Source organism: Balaenoptera acutorostrata, chromosome 18, assembly GCF_949987535.1.
Source record: "Balaenoptera acutorostrata chromosome 18, mBalAcu1.1, whole genome shotgun sequence".
NCBI lineage: Eukaryota > Metazoa > Chordata > Mammalia > Artiodactyla > Balaenopteridae > Balaenoptera > Balaenoptera acutorostrata.
In genome coordinates, this window is record NC_080081.1 from 28,158,209 (window position 1) to 28,174,877 (window position 16,669).

The following is a 16,669-nucleotide window of genomic DNA, read 5'->3' on the forward strand; positions in this document are numbered from 1 at the left end:
GCAAAATTAATCTACAGAAGTAGGTGTGGAGGTGGGAGCAGAAAGAGGCAGAAAGGGGCATGTGGGAACTTTCCAGAATGATTAGAATTATATCTTCTTCTGGTAGTGGTTACAAAAGTCTATACAATTGTCAAAACTCATTGAACTAGACACTTATAATCTATTTACATCATGTTATTTTATATCACAATATTTATATCATGCTAATTATATCATGTTACTTATATCATGTTAATTATAAATCTATTTTTTTTAATGTAACTGATTGTGAGGTTAAATTGAGAGCCAATCTCCATATGACTTCACTCTGGTACCTCCACGGTCTAGGACTGTTGCCTTCCTGAGCCTCCAGCTGGATTCAGATAACTCCATGTACATCTCACAGCCCTTGAGTTATTCATTCATTCAGTAAACATTTCTTGAATCCCTATTATGTGCCAGGAACATTCTGTAGGCACATTCTTCTCTCTTCCAACATCTCAAGGTTGGTGGAATCTGGAAAGAGGACTAGTTTGGGAACAGGGCCCTGACGGTCCTGACCCACGTCATCCTCCTGAGCCTGGAAAGAAAGACTGCAGTCTTCTAAAGAGCAGAGAGTCCCAACAGACATGCGTTGCTTCATGTCCTTTTACTGTAACTGATGACTAACTAGACACATGCCATTAAATATATTACCACCTTCTGTAGCATATGCAACGGCTGAGCACATCCACGAGCCCTGTGGGCTGCTTAAGAACAGCAGAAATTCCCCACAGGACTCCGGAGCAGAAGAATGTCGAAGATGCCAGGTCCTGCCTTAGAAAGACAGATGAAGTTTTCAAAGCTTCTTTGCCTCTCCCCCTCTCTTCTCCTTTTGTTTTCCTTTGTTTTCTTTTGCTTTTTCATCCTTTCCAAAACAAGTCTACTCTCGCCTCTCATTTCCCATCTTGTTTTTAAAATAATTTGAATATCATAAAATAAAATCATATTTAAAGTTGTAAATGTCCTTTACAGGGTCTTACTCCTCTAAAAGGAGGCCCTGATAGATTAACACATTTTCATAATAAATAAAACTACATAGGGAGGATCCCAACATGAAAAGAAAGCATAAAATACAAATTTTGAAAAAAGAAGACAAATCAGGGCAAGTATAGTTGAGAAGAAATAGTGACCTTCTATCAAAGCTTAAAATGAGAAACTAAAAAGGGTAAAATTTTAATATCATTATGAACAATGTCATACACTGGAACTGTAGCAAGAGTGATCCAGTCCCCTAATGTGGAATAATTCTGAGTTTTAAAAGCAGAGCTAATGTTTAACAACAACAAAAACAATAAAAAATATGAGCCTAATACTATCAGTAATTTCAAAGGGTAGATGTGAAATCAGGTATAATTAAAGTTTCAGGAAACATAAGATGCCAAGACATAATTATAAGCAGTAGTTTCTTAATACTTGGCTTATTCACATATTTGGGAGGTAAGCATTCCCATAGAACATGGCACAAGGTCTTAATAACTTGCTTTGATGATTAGACAGTAACTGAATCATGGATAGAACCTAGATTTTCTAGCTCTTGGTGTCAGGCCTGGCTCCAGACTAGAGAAATATACCTTGTCCTTTTAAGACTCAACTTTGCATCTAGAGTTCTCTAAATGATTTCATGGATCACCTCTAGCCAACAGCAGCTTAAATAGCACTTCCCATTGTATCAAGCTAGCAGCTTTTCTAAGCAATATCTTTGTTACTTATTTCTCATTTGACTCAAAGGAGATCATTTAATATCTAATTTTTTAAATAATTTTGTGCTGTTAGGATCCAAGCCATGAATTCAAAAAGGATAAATCAACATATTATTTTTCAAAGAAAAAAATCAGGAGCTTATGTTTTAATATGTAAAATACAATAAAGCCATTCTCAGATCATAATATCAGTATTGATTTTTGGATTAGTTGTTGTAGATAATCATCCAAAGAGCTCAGAGACCCCCAGATCATTCTACAGGAGGCAAACTATCAGTTTCTTTAGAAACCTCTCGTTCATGCCCAGAAGGAGACCATGCCCTAACTAGGGACAGAAAGCTTGCCTTAATAAACTCAATATTTCACAGAAGCCAAAGATGGGATTATTTAATTTAATAGGAAACAAGCATTACAAGAACATAGGAAAGTAGCACAACCTGCGGTACTGATTGTGTTACCACTCATTTTACTAAACAGAATTCTGGCCCAGTAGTGCCAGCCTGAAACAACAGCGGCATAATTTTGAAACTGATGCCTTGGAAGACACCACTGCATAGGAAGTCTCACTCAGGTTAATTTAATCTCTCCCTAAGATTTCTTATTTTTCTCTCTTATCTGTAAACACAGTAAGTAATAAGAATGATCATCCAGAAGTAGGTTTACTAGCATTTGTAAGAAAACCACGTAGGATTTCCCTGGTGGTCCAGTGATTGAGACTCCATGCTTCCACTTCAGGGGGCATGGGTTTGATCCCTGGTTGGGGAAGTTCCACGTATCGCGCAGTGCAGCAAAAAAAAAAAGAAAGAAAGAAAGAAAGAAAGAAAGAAAGAAAGAAAGAAAGAAAAAGAATTCCACGTAATTTACACAACATATATAAATCTATCAAAGTTGTTGACGTGGGTAATTCTGCAAGAAAGGAAGGAGTTATGATAATACCAAGGAGTCACTGGTATAGATGTTAATCAGTTCAACACTATCCCATTCTGCTTTAAGAGTGAATAATCTATTTCTTACTGATTACTGGGAGATAATCTACTTTAAAAGTCCACACTTTGTAAAATTGTAATCTAAACCGAAAAATATGGACACATAGAAACGGCCAGAAACAGTGCTATTTCACATCGATAATTTCAGGAAAATGGGCATACTTCAGCTTTGCTAGTAAAATAGCATCAAGATTCTACAAGGCAGAAGACAGTAGTAGAATAACAACATTACTAGGCAGAGGAGGGCCATGGTAACACTTACGTATAAGATGTTTTCCAAGAAGAGCAATACCCTCTTCAAGAATTTTCCTGGATTAACTCTAGGTCAGGTTGATTTTTCTAGCATCCCATCAACATTTATATATTGGTCTAGAAAAGTTGTGATCAAGGCAAAATGTCTAAATGTATGCTATATTTCTTTCTAATGGAAAAGGCAAAGTTTGATATAAGAGAGACCAGACTTTGAATCCTGGTTTAACTCTAATAAGCTGTATCATATTGAACAACTGACTTTTCCCGTCTGTAAACAGGGATAGTACCTGTTTCAGGGGCTTGTTGTATGGCTTTTTTTTTTTTTTGGAATAACATTTTCATGTTATTATTATTCATAAGCCAGTGGTTGGTAGAGAGTGGATACGTTATAAATAGTAGTTCCCTGTCTTTTCCCCTCATGCTGAGAATCAAGGTTTCTACAACTTTTCTGATTCCTCCACAACTTAAAGAATTCTACATACAATGGACACTCAATAATTGCTAAGTGATGACATCAAAATATCTCAGCAGGACTGAATATGTGGGTTTTAGCCACTGCTACCTCCCTGTAAACCGGAATTCTACAGTGTGATTACAACTATAGGTACACAAAAAGGGTTAATGATCAATTAAAAAGCAATAGAGGGCTTCCCTGGTGGCGCAGTGGTTAAGAATCCGCCTGCCAATGCAGGGGACGCGGGTTCGAGCCCTGGTCTGGGAAGATCCCACATGCCACGGAGCAACTAAGCCCGTGCGCCACAACTACTGAGCCTGCGCTCTAGAGCCCGTGAGCCACAACTGCTGAAGCCCGCATGCCTAGAGCGCGTGCTCCACAAGAGAAGCCACTGCAATGAGAAGCCCGCGCACCACAATGAAGAGCAGCCCCCGCTCGCCGCAACTAGAGAAAGCCCGCGCGCAGCAACGAAGACCCAACGCAGCCAAAAATAAATAAATTTTTTTAAAAAAGCAATAGATATCTATGGCTTATATTGAAACAAATTTTAATGGTTCTAGAAAAAAATTTTTTGAATTGGTTATGTAAGATCAAGAGCTCTCCCTCCTCCCCTCATACCTAAGTTAAATAATGCCCAAATATATAAACATATAGTAGACTAACAATACAATTCAATATTGATTTGTTTGTTCAAAACACATAAAAAGCAAACCTTACGGAGAGCATTACGATGTTAATAGTTTGCCTAATCACATCATTTGGCATACAACATTTTATTTTAAAATGAGTATAAAAAAATCAATATTCTCTCCCTGCACTATCTGTATGCTGCCTCCACACGGTGCACTAAATTTTCCAACAGTAATTTCAAATCAAAATTGCATCAAAGAGCCACCTACATTGGCTTCATTCAGACTTGCCATAAGATTATTCTTACAATACAAACTACATTTGCATACGTTAAAATACAGCAGAAAAGGTAGCCACTCTGCATGCCAAATAGTTGTTTTTCCTAAACTTAAATATCTCAGGTGGCTCTCTTTTATTCCCCAAGCCCCTAAGGTTATTTTTCTACATTAAAAATTGCCTGCATCCCAGGCAATTATTTGCAAAAACGCGAATCAACAATACCTTTGCTTATTCGCGATATTGTCTTTATTTGTTTTCAAGCTGCAAGGCTGCCATGAAAGTTGAATCTTTACAAGTTCATGTTCTCCTGCTGTTTCCCTCTCACCTCAAGTCAGCCTCCTCTGTTGCAAAGGGCATGGGCTAATGATCCAAGTCACAGGTGAGTAATATAGAAGAAAAAATGAAAAGGCTATAATCACATTAATGAAACGAAGAAGGGAGGTTTCAGGCAGAAAGTCTTCAAGGTTTTGAGTAGTGCCCCACTGTCATTCACACTACCTCTTCTACCTACTCCTAATCAATGCCAGTCTCCTACCTACAGCCTGGTTGATCCAGGGCCACAAGCTTGTAGATGCTCATACGTGGAAATTGTTATTCATTGAATACACAGTTCTATTTTAAACCACACCTCTGATTGCAGGCAGGTGTTTGCCTGAACGTAGGTCATTGAAAGTTAATGCAAATGAAGGCAGTTCCACAGCAGGGAGAAAATTAACCTGGGGAACTTTGTGGGCATAGGTCTTTCTCAAAGCAGCACTGATGGTGCTCTTTAAGATGTAGGCCCATCACCCAGGTGCTGAGCCAAAGCCTCCAGACTGATTACTGAGAGTGAAGCCTCTCCCAGTAGACGGCTCCCATGGTGATTTCCACTGACTCTGGGCTGCCATCCCTGTAAACGAAAATAAGAAGGGTTACAGTGAGAGACACAGGATACCCTGTACAGTATGGTAATTACCTTGCTAGTCAGTCTTCTACTTTGAGTAACATTCACTAGAAACTGTCAAACACAAATCACATTAGAGGAACCACTACCCCTAACTAACCCTATCTTACGAGCTCTTGAAAGTCATAGAGAATATAGAGTTGAATGCTTGAGTCTCTGGGGAACCTGAGTCTTAAGTTCCATAGAGAATGCAACCTCCTTTCTCTAGTCTCGGGGGCTTCCAGCTCAGATGAAGACATCACTCTTGCTCCCAAACTCCAATTTGAAATTGGAGGCTTATAAAAAGCCACAGGGTTGGGAAGGGGTTCTCTTTGAAGATTTCTCAGCTGGCTCTAGACCACTGGATCTCAAACTTGGCTGCACATGTGGAATCACATGGGGGAGTTTTCAGAAATGCTGAGGCCTTGGGTGTGACCTTCAGAGATTCTGGTTTACTTGGTATGGATGCCTGGGCAGAGTTACTAGACAATTCAATTCTACAGAAAATTTCAAGAGCTACTGCACTAGACCACTGGTTCTCAAAATGTAATGTGCACGTGAGTCATCTAGGGGTCTTGTTAATTTGATTTGATTCAGTAAGTCTTCGTTGGGGTCTTAGATATCACTTTTCTGACAAGTCCCAAACAGCTGTCAAAGCTCCTGACCTGCAGACCAAGCTTTAAGTAGCAAGGCTTTAGGGACTTCCCTGGTGGTCCAGTGGGTAAGACTCCACACACCCAATGCAGGGGGCCCGGGTTTGATCCCTCGTTGGGGAACTAGATCCCACATGCATGCTGCAACCAAGAGTCCACATGCCGCAACTAAGAAGCCAACATGCCGCAGTGGAGATCCCACATGCCTCAACGAAGACCTGGTGCAGCCAAAATAAATAAATACATAAATAAATATTTTTTTAAAAAAGTAGCAAGGCTTTAGACTAAGTTGGTAATGAAGGCAATGAGATAATAAATCCCCTTTCTCAATAATCTGAATCCTTAGCTTTAATCACACTAGTAACCCATTCTGGTGAATGTACAATGACATATGCAAATGATATGTATTTACACTTGCTTGTAGTTGAAGAAGATACTGCACTATAACAGCCAGCCACTAAATCTGGTACTGGGGTATCATCTGACAGTGGATGTGATTCTGTTCTATATTCAATTTAACACAAAAATATTTGTTTTGATATCAGGCAGATGTTTTGGTCTACTACACCAAAACTTCAGGCTGAATCTTAAAAAAATAAGTGCTACTGAGAGTAGTCATACATGCAAAGGTATTAATTAGGTGGTAATATATCCATTATAGTATCTTTTGAATTCCTAATATTGTGTTTATATAAATGACAAGTTCAATAGAATCACCAAATCTATCTTATTTTTAATCCTCATTACTTTATCCCTACATCCCAAGATTGGAAGCAGGTTTTTCAATGACATTGCCTATCAGATTCTAATAATCTCTCCCATCTTAATGCTAAAATACATCTAGAGTATTTTAGATCTATTAAAAAATAAAGTACTTTTAAGAACATAAAAATTCACACCACAACTAAGACCTAAAAGTGACAGTTTATACTAGTAATTGGGGATATTTTTCTCCTAAAAGGTCAAAGGAGTTGGATTAAGAATAATAAATAGAGGACTACCGTGCTTCACCTCAATAATGATAGCTTACTATGTGTCATATGCTTGTTTTAAACACTATATATCTATATATCTACCTGTTTAGATAGATAGAGACAGAAAGATAGAGAGATACATGAGTGTGTGTGTGTGTGTGTGTGTGTATTTACACTCATTTAACCCTCAAAGGAATCCTACAAGATATTTTAATCCCCATTTTATATCTGAAAAAAATTGAGATATAGAGAACTTAAGTAACTTACACAAGACCAAAGAGTTAAAAGTGTTGGAGCCAGATTGGTATTGACATATATACACTAATATGTATAAAATAGAAAACTAATAAGAACCTGCTGTATAAAAAATAAAATAAAATAAAATTTAAAAAAATATGTTGGAGCCAGAATTCAAATACATATTTTCAGGATTTAGATCTCTGCTTGTATCCACTCTGTTATAATGCCTTTCAAGAAAAAGAGCAAACCTCTTCATCTGAAAGGTTGGAAGCTACGCTGACCATTCCTCCACCCTCAACCCCTTGCTCAGCAAAGCCATTTCCGTAATTCTGAGGACTTGTCCCTCTAGGTACAAGTGATGCTTTTTGAGATTATTAAATGGCTTACCTGCTTCCCCACCTCCAGTTTTTCTAATTCCTTTGCAAAACTTCGATTCCAGGTGAATTAGAATCAGAGAGAATTTAGTTGGCCACAGGATTTCTAAAACAATATCAGCAGTTCCCAGGTAGAGTGGGAGTGAGGAGAAGGGTGGCACTTGGGTGCTGAAAAGCAGAAAGACTGGAATGGTTGCTCTGAGGAATTCCTAATCCAAGGAATAAGGATAAAAACAGGATACTTGGTGTTGCCAAATGATGGAAATGGTAGAAACCTCTGATTATTGAGGGACTTAGTTTTCTCTGGAGCCTCTGGTGACCGTAGAACTTTCAGCAGCTAAAGTCTAGATTGATTTTTGTGGTCTGGATATACTGCTGAGTAAAAAAATATCAGAGAGAGACACCAAGGTAATGGCTGCTGTCAGAAAGAATTCTAAGACATGCTTAGAAAATTAAGCTTTAACAGTTTGAGGTCCCATCCTGGTGTCTAGGTACTGAACGTTATCAGAGTCAAAGATTAGTGCTATTCCGACTGAAATCAGGAATCAGTCATTGCTGATAAGAATTCACTGTAACCGAGAAATAGAAAAGAGCATTCTCATGTTAAAAGTTTATTTTAGGAGCTAGTGATAAAGATGATTCTAAATGGCAAAACACTAGACCCTTGATAATTAAGGACAGAAATAGGAGATGCTCATTATCATTGCTATTTTTTAAAAAATTATTTATTTATTATTTATTTTTCGCTGTGTTGGGTCTTCGTTTCTGTGCGAGGGCTTTCTCTAGTTTCGGCAAGCCGGGGCCACTCTTCATCGCGATGCGCGGGCCTCTCACTATCGCGGCCTCTCTTGTTGCGGAGCACAGGCTCCAGACGCGCAGGCTCAGTAGTTGTGGCTCACGGGCCTAGTTGCTCCGCGGCATGTGGGATCTTCCCAGACCAGGGCTCGAACCCGTGTCCCCTGCATTGGCAGGCAGATTCTCAACCACTGCGCCACCAGGGAAGCCTATCATTGCTATTTTTAACAGTGTTCTGGAAATCTTGGCCAGTACAAAAAGACAAGATATATATATACATATTGCAGAGGAAAAGAATAAGAAAGAGAAAACTGTCCTTGTTTGAAGATGACAAGGTGATCAGAAGGAAGCTTTATAAATCAATAGAAAGACTATTGAATCTATTAAGAGATTTCAGTAAATTAATGTATTTAACAAAATAAAATTTTATGTATTATTTATAAGCCTTAATATATAAAAATCTTTTACAAATGAATAACATATGCAAAGCATGTTAATATCATGGGCAAAGTAAATAAGCATAAACAATACAATTGAGTATATAAGAATCTCCTAAGTAAAAATTGAAATGTAAGTTTAAAAATAAGAGATAGCAATACCAATTTGATAAAAGTATTTTTAAGAGTTTTAAATAAGTATAAAACACATAGATAATATTTTAAAAGGTAATTTGTCAAAACTCATAGAATATACAACACCAAGAGTGAACCCTAGTGTAAACTATGGACTTTGGGTGATAGCGATATGTCAATATATTGTCATAAATTTTAACCTATTTACCACTGTGGTGCAGGATGTCTATAGGGGAGGATGTGTGCGGACAAGGGGTATACGGGAACTCTGTGCTTTTGGTCACTTTCTTTAATTGAAATATAGTAGATGTTCAATATTATGTTAGCTTTAGGTATACTAATTGTGATTTGACATTTGCATACATTATGAAATGAGCACCAATGTAAGTCTAGTAGTCATCTGTACTAATACAAAGTTATTGCCATATTATTGACCGTATTTTTTATGCTGTATATTATATCCCTGTGGCTTATTTATTTTATAACTGGAGTTTTGTACCTCTTGTCCCCTTTACCTGTTTCTGCCCTGCTCCTCTTCTGGCAACCATCCATTTGTTCTGTATATCTAGGAGTTTGTTTTCATTTTGTTTTGTTTGTTTATTCCTTATATCAATTCATGCAGAAAAAGTATTTGACGAAATTCAACATCTCTTCACGATAAAAACTCTCAGCAAACTATGAACAGAAAAGAACTTCCTTAACTTGATAGAAGACATTTACCAAAACCTATAGCCAACATCGTACTTCATGGTGAAAGACTGAATGAATACTTTCCCCTAAATTCAGGAAGAACACAACTTCAGACTTCCACCATATTTGTCAACGATGGGTACGTAATACCTTGCTACTCAAAGTGTGGTCCAAGGACCAATAGCAAGAGTAATACCTGGGAGCATGTTAGAAGAGCAGAATTTCAGGCCAGGTCTAGACCTACTGAACCAGAATCTGCAGCTTAAGGAGGTCCCCAGGTAGCCCATATGCACATTACAGTTGGAGTAGCCCTTGTGTAGGGTACCAGAACAAAGCCTTGGTTTTCAATCTCATCTCCACTACTGTGCAGCTTTGGGCAAGTCACCTAACCTTTCTGGGTCTCTGATTCCTCAACTATAAAATATAGAAAACGATATCTCCCTTGCCGGGTTGTTATAAAGATAAAGATAAGTGACCTGGTAAAATCATGCTCCAAATTGTGCAAGAAACCTGGGACATATCTGCCATTTCTTTTATAATAACCATAGCTTGCTAGTGGGTAACAAGATAAGTGCAAAGGTGTAAATAGACAGAGAGAAAACTAACGTTTCCAAAACTGATAGGGAAAAAGCGAAAACAAGAACTCAGGTCTCCTGAGTGCCAGACTATCACACACTATGTTTGACTTTACTGGGCCCTTATCACAAAGCTCATACTCCCCCCTCCCCGCAGGCTGTGTCCTGAATTGCTGAGTTATAAACTCCTGGGCATTATATCACAGTCACAGGTAGCATTGCTCTATGTGTATATAGACATAGTATTGCTGTCATTTCTAAAGGCCAAATCGAGACCTAGGTAGGACATCTCCCCCGTCAATCTACCTTGTCTTTCCCAACTTTAAAAAAGAATGTTCCTTATTTCAACCTTGATAGCTGCTGGTTTTCAAACTGGCCCCGTACACAGAAGGCAAGGAGAGACTGAAGAAAGAGGCAGCCCACTCCAGGTTGGTAGGTGGCTGTTTAAATAGGCAAGGGAACTTACTTACAAGGCTTGTCTTGGGGAGCTGCAAGATGACTAGCTCTCCGCATCCACCCACCAGCATCTTAAAAGTTTATATAGAGGCCTTAACAGGGTTCAGTCATATACATAGTCCAGATGGGCTCGACAATACCTTACTCTCTCAAGGCTATGTTCCCACTGTGGGAATGGTGGGCAGAGTATACATTCCAAGGACAGGGGAGGGGGTGAGGAGTATCTTGGGTTCAGCTCGCCAGCACCCATGTCCTCTCAATGGCCTCCTCCAACAATAGCTTTAAAAGAAAAACATAAAAATATTTTATCAGAGTGAAAAATGCAAAGTGGCAAGTGGAAAAGACCCATCCTATAACTCATTTCAGCTCTAAACAGAAATGAGAGGAACAGAAAAATGAATTCCATTGTTCATATTGGTCAACAATGAAGAATTAATGAGCCTAAGGGTTGGAACAGGGCGTCTTACTCTTAATTCCAATATTTTAGGAAACTTACAGCCATGATGTGCTCCTTCTATCTGATTTATTACCTTCCTGCTGCTGCTATTTTAGCCAGTGTCCCCTTTTTGTCCTTAATGAGGATGTAGCACATTTGGTCACCAGTCATCTTTGCAAAAAGTTCCTGTCCCCTTATTCAGTCATCCCCCACCTTTGTCCTCTTCAGCTTTGCTAAATTTTATGTTATGAACAAACCATTTTTCCTGTTGTCTTTCATTCAAACAAGATACCAAATACATCCCCTTCTCTTTGTATTTGCCTTAAATCTGTTTCATCCTTTGAGCTTCTGAAATTGGTGTTTCTAGAAAGAGCTGTATAGCTCTCATCTGCCTCTCTAACCTCATGCCCTCTTCGCCACACTGGGAGAGGACCTCGTGCAGGGTCTGACACCAGATCCTGAGCAATGCCAGTAGCCACCAGGGCCCCTCATCACTGCTCAGTACTGTCGTGTTGTCCCACACCAATCCCAAACCCTGCCCATCAGACACTGCCCACAGTAACAGGAGAAGAACGAAGATACTACACTGAGTTTTCATAAAACTGCATTTACAGTAAGCCCCCTACATACAAACCTTCAAGTTGCAAAATTTCAAAGATGTGAACCTGAGTTCACATGTCCAGTTACGTAAGTTAGTTCACGTGTCTGGAGTACATTGTCAAGGGCATGCATCCTCTACAAGTGGCTGTGTTTTGTATACTTTACTGTACAGTACTGTATAGAGTACAGTAGTACAGTATCTTTATTTCAAGCCCAGGATGTCTGAAGCAAATGTAAAAGCAGTGGTATATCGCCGATTGTGTTAGTTGGGTACCTAGGCTAACTTTGTTTGACTTACGAACAAATTGAACTTATGAACGTGCTCTCGGAACGTAACTCATTCGTATGTAGGGGACTTGCTGTATTTCCATGGAAACAGTGGCTTTGTATTCTGAGATTACGTGTTTCTCACTTCTGTTTTTTTCTTTTGTTGGAATAGTATAGTAACACTGCCCTCCTTTTTAAATGATCTTGTTTTGCAAAACTAAAATATTGCCAACCCTGTGTCAGGCTCTTCATCTTTGCCGTTGTTTCTTTTTTACTATTCTGTGAAATCTCAGAGTCTGGGTGTAGAGGTTAAGAGCACAAACCTTAACCTCTGTGGTCTGAGCTGGATTAGAATCCCTGCTCTGCTTTCTATTGATGAAGAAACCATAGACAAGTTGCTAAACCTCTCTAAGCTTTTGGTTTATTCATATCACAGTGGAGAAAACAGTACCTACGTTTCAAAAAAGAAATAAATAATATATGCCAAGTGCATAACATAGTACCTGGCACAGAGTAACAGATCAATAAATAGTAATTATGATTATTATTATGCTTCCTTGAGGGTTATTTGGCCAAACATTTAAAATAAGCTCCCATCTGTTGTCAAGGCCCCACTTTCCCTTAAGAGAGGAAGACCAACATGCCGTCAGCCTCAAGATCTCACCTTTGATTGCAGGTCGGTCCTACAGGACAGGCTTTAGGATAGAAGCAGAGCCAGTGTATTAATCATATATTTTTTCTATATTTTATGACGTTTTGGCATCTTGGGGACCCTGTGGACCAGAGGAGGGACTGCTCCTCCCAGGGTTAGCTAATTCCTAGAGGTAGCAAACAATTTGCCTGTGAGTGCACCTTTGATATGCAAACCAACAGATCCAACCCTAAACACTTCTTTTAACTAAATCTCAAACACCAAACCAATATTTCCCCTGTTCTAAATCATCCCAGGCCAGGTACCAGACAACTAGAGATCATCCCTATAGCCTAGAGCCCACTGAAATTATTCAAACAAGCCAATCCTAAGGTGCTTACCCCGCCCTGCCTTGCCTTTCCCACAGAAACCAAAATAAAGGCATGTGGTCATGCTTTCCCCTCACCCCTCTGCCTCCTGACTGACCCAGGTGCTTCCCCATGTGGCCCTGTATGCCATGCTTCCTGTTTCTAGGCAACTGGAAGTAAAAGCTTCTTCCTTCATAGCAGTTGTCTCCTGATCTGTTGGCCTCATCACATCTGATTAAATCAAATTCAGGGTACATTTTAATGTAGTCAGCAAATCGGACCTGTCTCAGATGATTTTTTTGGCTGAATACCCCCTTAAACTTAAATATACCAAAATGTCACCATCAGTGTAAATATATTCCTCAATGATAAACACCTCCCCACCTCCACTCCAAATCCACATGGTACTAGATGTGAATATCCAGAATGACTAGAGAATACTTGGTTTCCTAAGGGTAACTTCCAAGATGTATCATCCACATGGAAAGTTGGGCCAGGTCCAGACCCACCTCTGAATTGCAATGACAGGGTATTCACTTCAGAGAATTTTTGAAGAACAGGTTTCAATTATCTTACAATTGTCCTTTATTTTCTTGGACTCAATGGCAATGCAGAACAAGCGGCCTACAAAGAATTAAGAAACTTAGCCACTGTTTTAAATAGAAGCTAAAATGGGGCAAAAATTGTGTTTTGCTTGTTTCCTGGGAAGAAACTCGTTTCTTATTTATTTACTTTCTATACTTTGATGGTGTTAAAGGTCCCTTTCAGATCTTAAGTTTTATGATTTTATGACTATTACCATCATTTTATTTTCTCACCACTTTGGATCTAGTTCACTGAGACATCACCAAGAAGTATGAACTGTTATTGTTAACAGGTAAAACTGAGCACAATATGTATATTTGTTCCATACAAGAAATAACTCTGTGAAAAAGTTCAAAAATGTAGGGCTGAGTTTCTTCCTATACCACTGACTCCCCTAGAAAAAGTCTTTTGGCCAAAATGAAAGTTCTTCGTGGTCACCTAAGAAATTGCTCACCTTCCTGAGTCTCTAATCCCCCACCTGTCACAGCCATTGAGGGTGGTAAATGGAGCACAGAATCTTAGTGGCTCTGAATCTCTCATGTTCTTGATCCATTCTGGACATTGACCAGAATAACCTGCTAGGAGGTCTCCAATAAAAAACTGCCTTGACAAACCCTTTGCCTTTCCCTTCATTTGTAACTGAGGTGGAGCTTGTCAATAAAGCTGTCCAAAGGTCCTTCACCACAATATTCTTAGATAAGTATTTACATTCTTTCCTCCTCCCCCATCAAAAGCAAGACCATTTTTGTTACCTTAAAGAAATGAACAGGAGTAGAAGGCCGTTGGAAGCAGACCTTAGCTTTTCTATCCTGGTATGAGTTTGAAAGATACCCACTCTCACAGAAATACATCCTGGACAATGCAAACATGCCCCACTTTTTCCTCCTGCTGTAGCTCTTGTGATGTTGTCTAAAGGAATTTCTAAAATGGGGTCCTGAAGTCCTTTTGCTGGGCAAAATGTCTGTTGGGCATTCCTTGCCTTTTTTCTTTCTCTTTTTTTGGTAACAAATGAAATAAGAAATGATTGCACTCGGGCCCAGTTTTTTTCCCAAACATCAATTGTTCTTATTGGTTCCCTATGCTTGTGTTGACATTTATGAAAATGAGCCTTTGTAGACTCCTGTTAAAAATAAGTAAAGTAGGGGCTTCCCTGGTGGCGCAGTGGTTGAGAATCTGCCTGCTAATGCAGGGGACACGGGTTCGAGCCCTGGTCTGGGAATATCCCACATGCCGCGGAGCAACTAGGCCCGTGAACCACAATTACTGAGCCTGCGCGTCTGGAGCCTGTGCTCCGCAACAAGAGAGGCCGCGATAGTGAGAGGCCCGCGCACCGCGATGAAGAGTGGCCCCCGCTTGCCACAACTAGAGAAAGCCCTCACAGAAACGAAGACCCAACACAGCCAAAAATAAATTAAAAAATAAAAAATAAATAAAAATAAGTAAAGTGAAACAGCTACACAACCACATCCCTTGTCTTCATCTTGTCACTCTCACCGTCTCCCACTGCCCACACAGTCACCAAATGCTCAAGTAGTTCTTTTCTCTCCTTGTAGTATTTACTTTATTTAACCTCAAAACGTATGCAAATAAAGATTAATTGTGCCCAGACTACGTAGATCATTTTTTAATTAGCAGAGTTCACTGTACTTAGAGAATATGGTGATTAAGTAGGACAGCGAAATGGCTAATCCATCATAAAATTTATAAGTTCCTCACCCCCCAAAATTTCAACTTAAGATGCTTTTATTCATCTGAAGAGTTCAGCCCTGCAGTAAAGAAGGCAACTAATGTGAGCTAAAGCCCCATATTTGCATTAGCATCGGTCAATAGAAGAAAACAACATAACCTATTTTTAATTACATTCAAGGTGTTCGTCTTATTAACCTGAAAATTGAACATGCAAAAATGAATTCCACTGGTGAAATATTACTTTCTAGCATATTAGAAAAAGAAATAAAATCACTCGATATAAAGCAATGTGTGGCGAACCCTTCTTACAAACTCTTGCGTGGTGGTTTCCCGGGAAACCAAAACTCTGCAGATGTACAAACTAAAATGCAGATGTGTGCATTTCAAAGAACTAAATCCAGTTTTTATTCCTAATGAAGCCAGTTCATTTTCTGAGTTTACACAAAATGCCATGTCCCTCTAAATTGGAATAAAAATCTGGTCTCCTAAGCATGAACAATAATGTTGTTTGAAAATTAACATTTATTCAATCAAATTTGATTTTTAAACCCATATAATATATGATCTCCATAGACTGGCAACTAGTAAACCACTAGGTAACCTTGTTCTTTGGTATCTCACCAGGGGCCCTGCTGAATCATCGCCTTACAGGTTGTGTGCCAACTCTGGAACAAACACAAATGTATATTTCCTTTCCAAATGCCCCACTTCTGCCAGGAAGCTAACAGATGCACCAACAAATGTTGCAAGTCTGCCTATTAAACGGGGAGCTCATTGAATTTCTATTGCATTTCTCCAGCACAAGTGCATTTGGGGCAAAGAAAGAAATTAAAATGAAGTCAGGTGTCATTCAAGAAAATTACAGTCCCACGGAGGATAGTTTTGAGTTGCAGCTTTGAGTCGCCATGCTGTGCGTTTCACAGCTGCCTGCAGTTCTCGTCATTAATAATCAGTAAATAAGATCTGCAGGTGGGCCTGGAAGGCACCCCCAAGCCAAGAAGACGGTAGTTAGGGCTTCTGTCTCTAAGATGGGTGGCCAGGCTCATTTGCACTACCCAGCTTATGTTTCCACACAAAAGTGCAACCCTACTTAGCATAGCTTCAGGGAAGCTGCCACAATATAGGGAATGCTAATTACTGTAACCAACTGGCAACGATGCATCCAAAATTAAATGGCCTGTGACTGAGCAGATGAACAATTTTTATGGCCCAAAGATCAGGGAACAGGGATAGTTTGTTAAATTAACTGACAGCCTCTTTGGTCTAAGTAGGTGAGTTGAAGTCATTTGAAAGCCGTGTTTGCATGCAGTTACACACCAGAGTCTCTCCTGTGTAAGTACAGTTCCCCCTGCAGTTTTATGTGGGAGTATGGCTACAGTTAGTACATAAAATTCGAAAAGTTTCCCAGTTCAGTTCATAAATGACCAGGAGATGCTATTCTGAATCCCTACGGGATTGATCTTTCCACACACAAAGCTTTGATCATCTTTAAATTCACCTGAAACGAATTCAAATAGTTG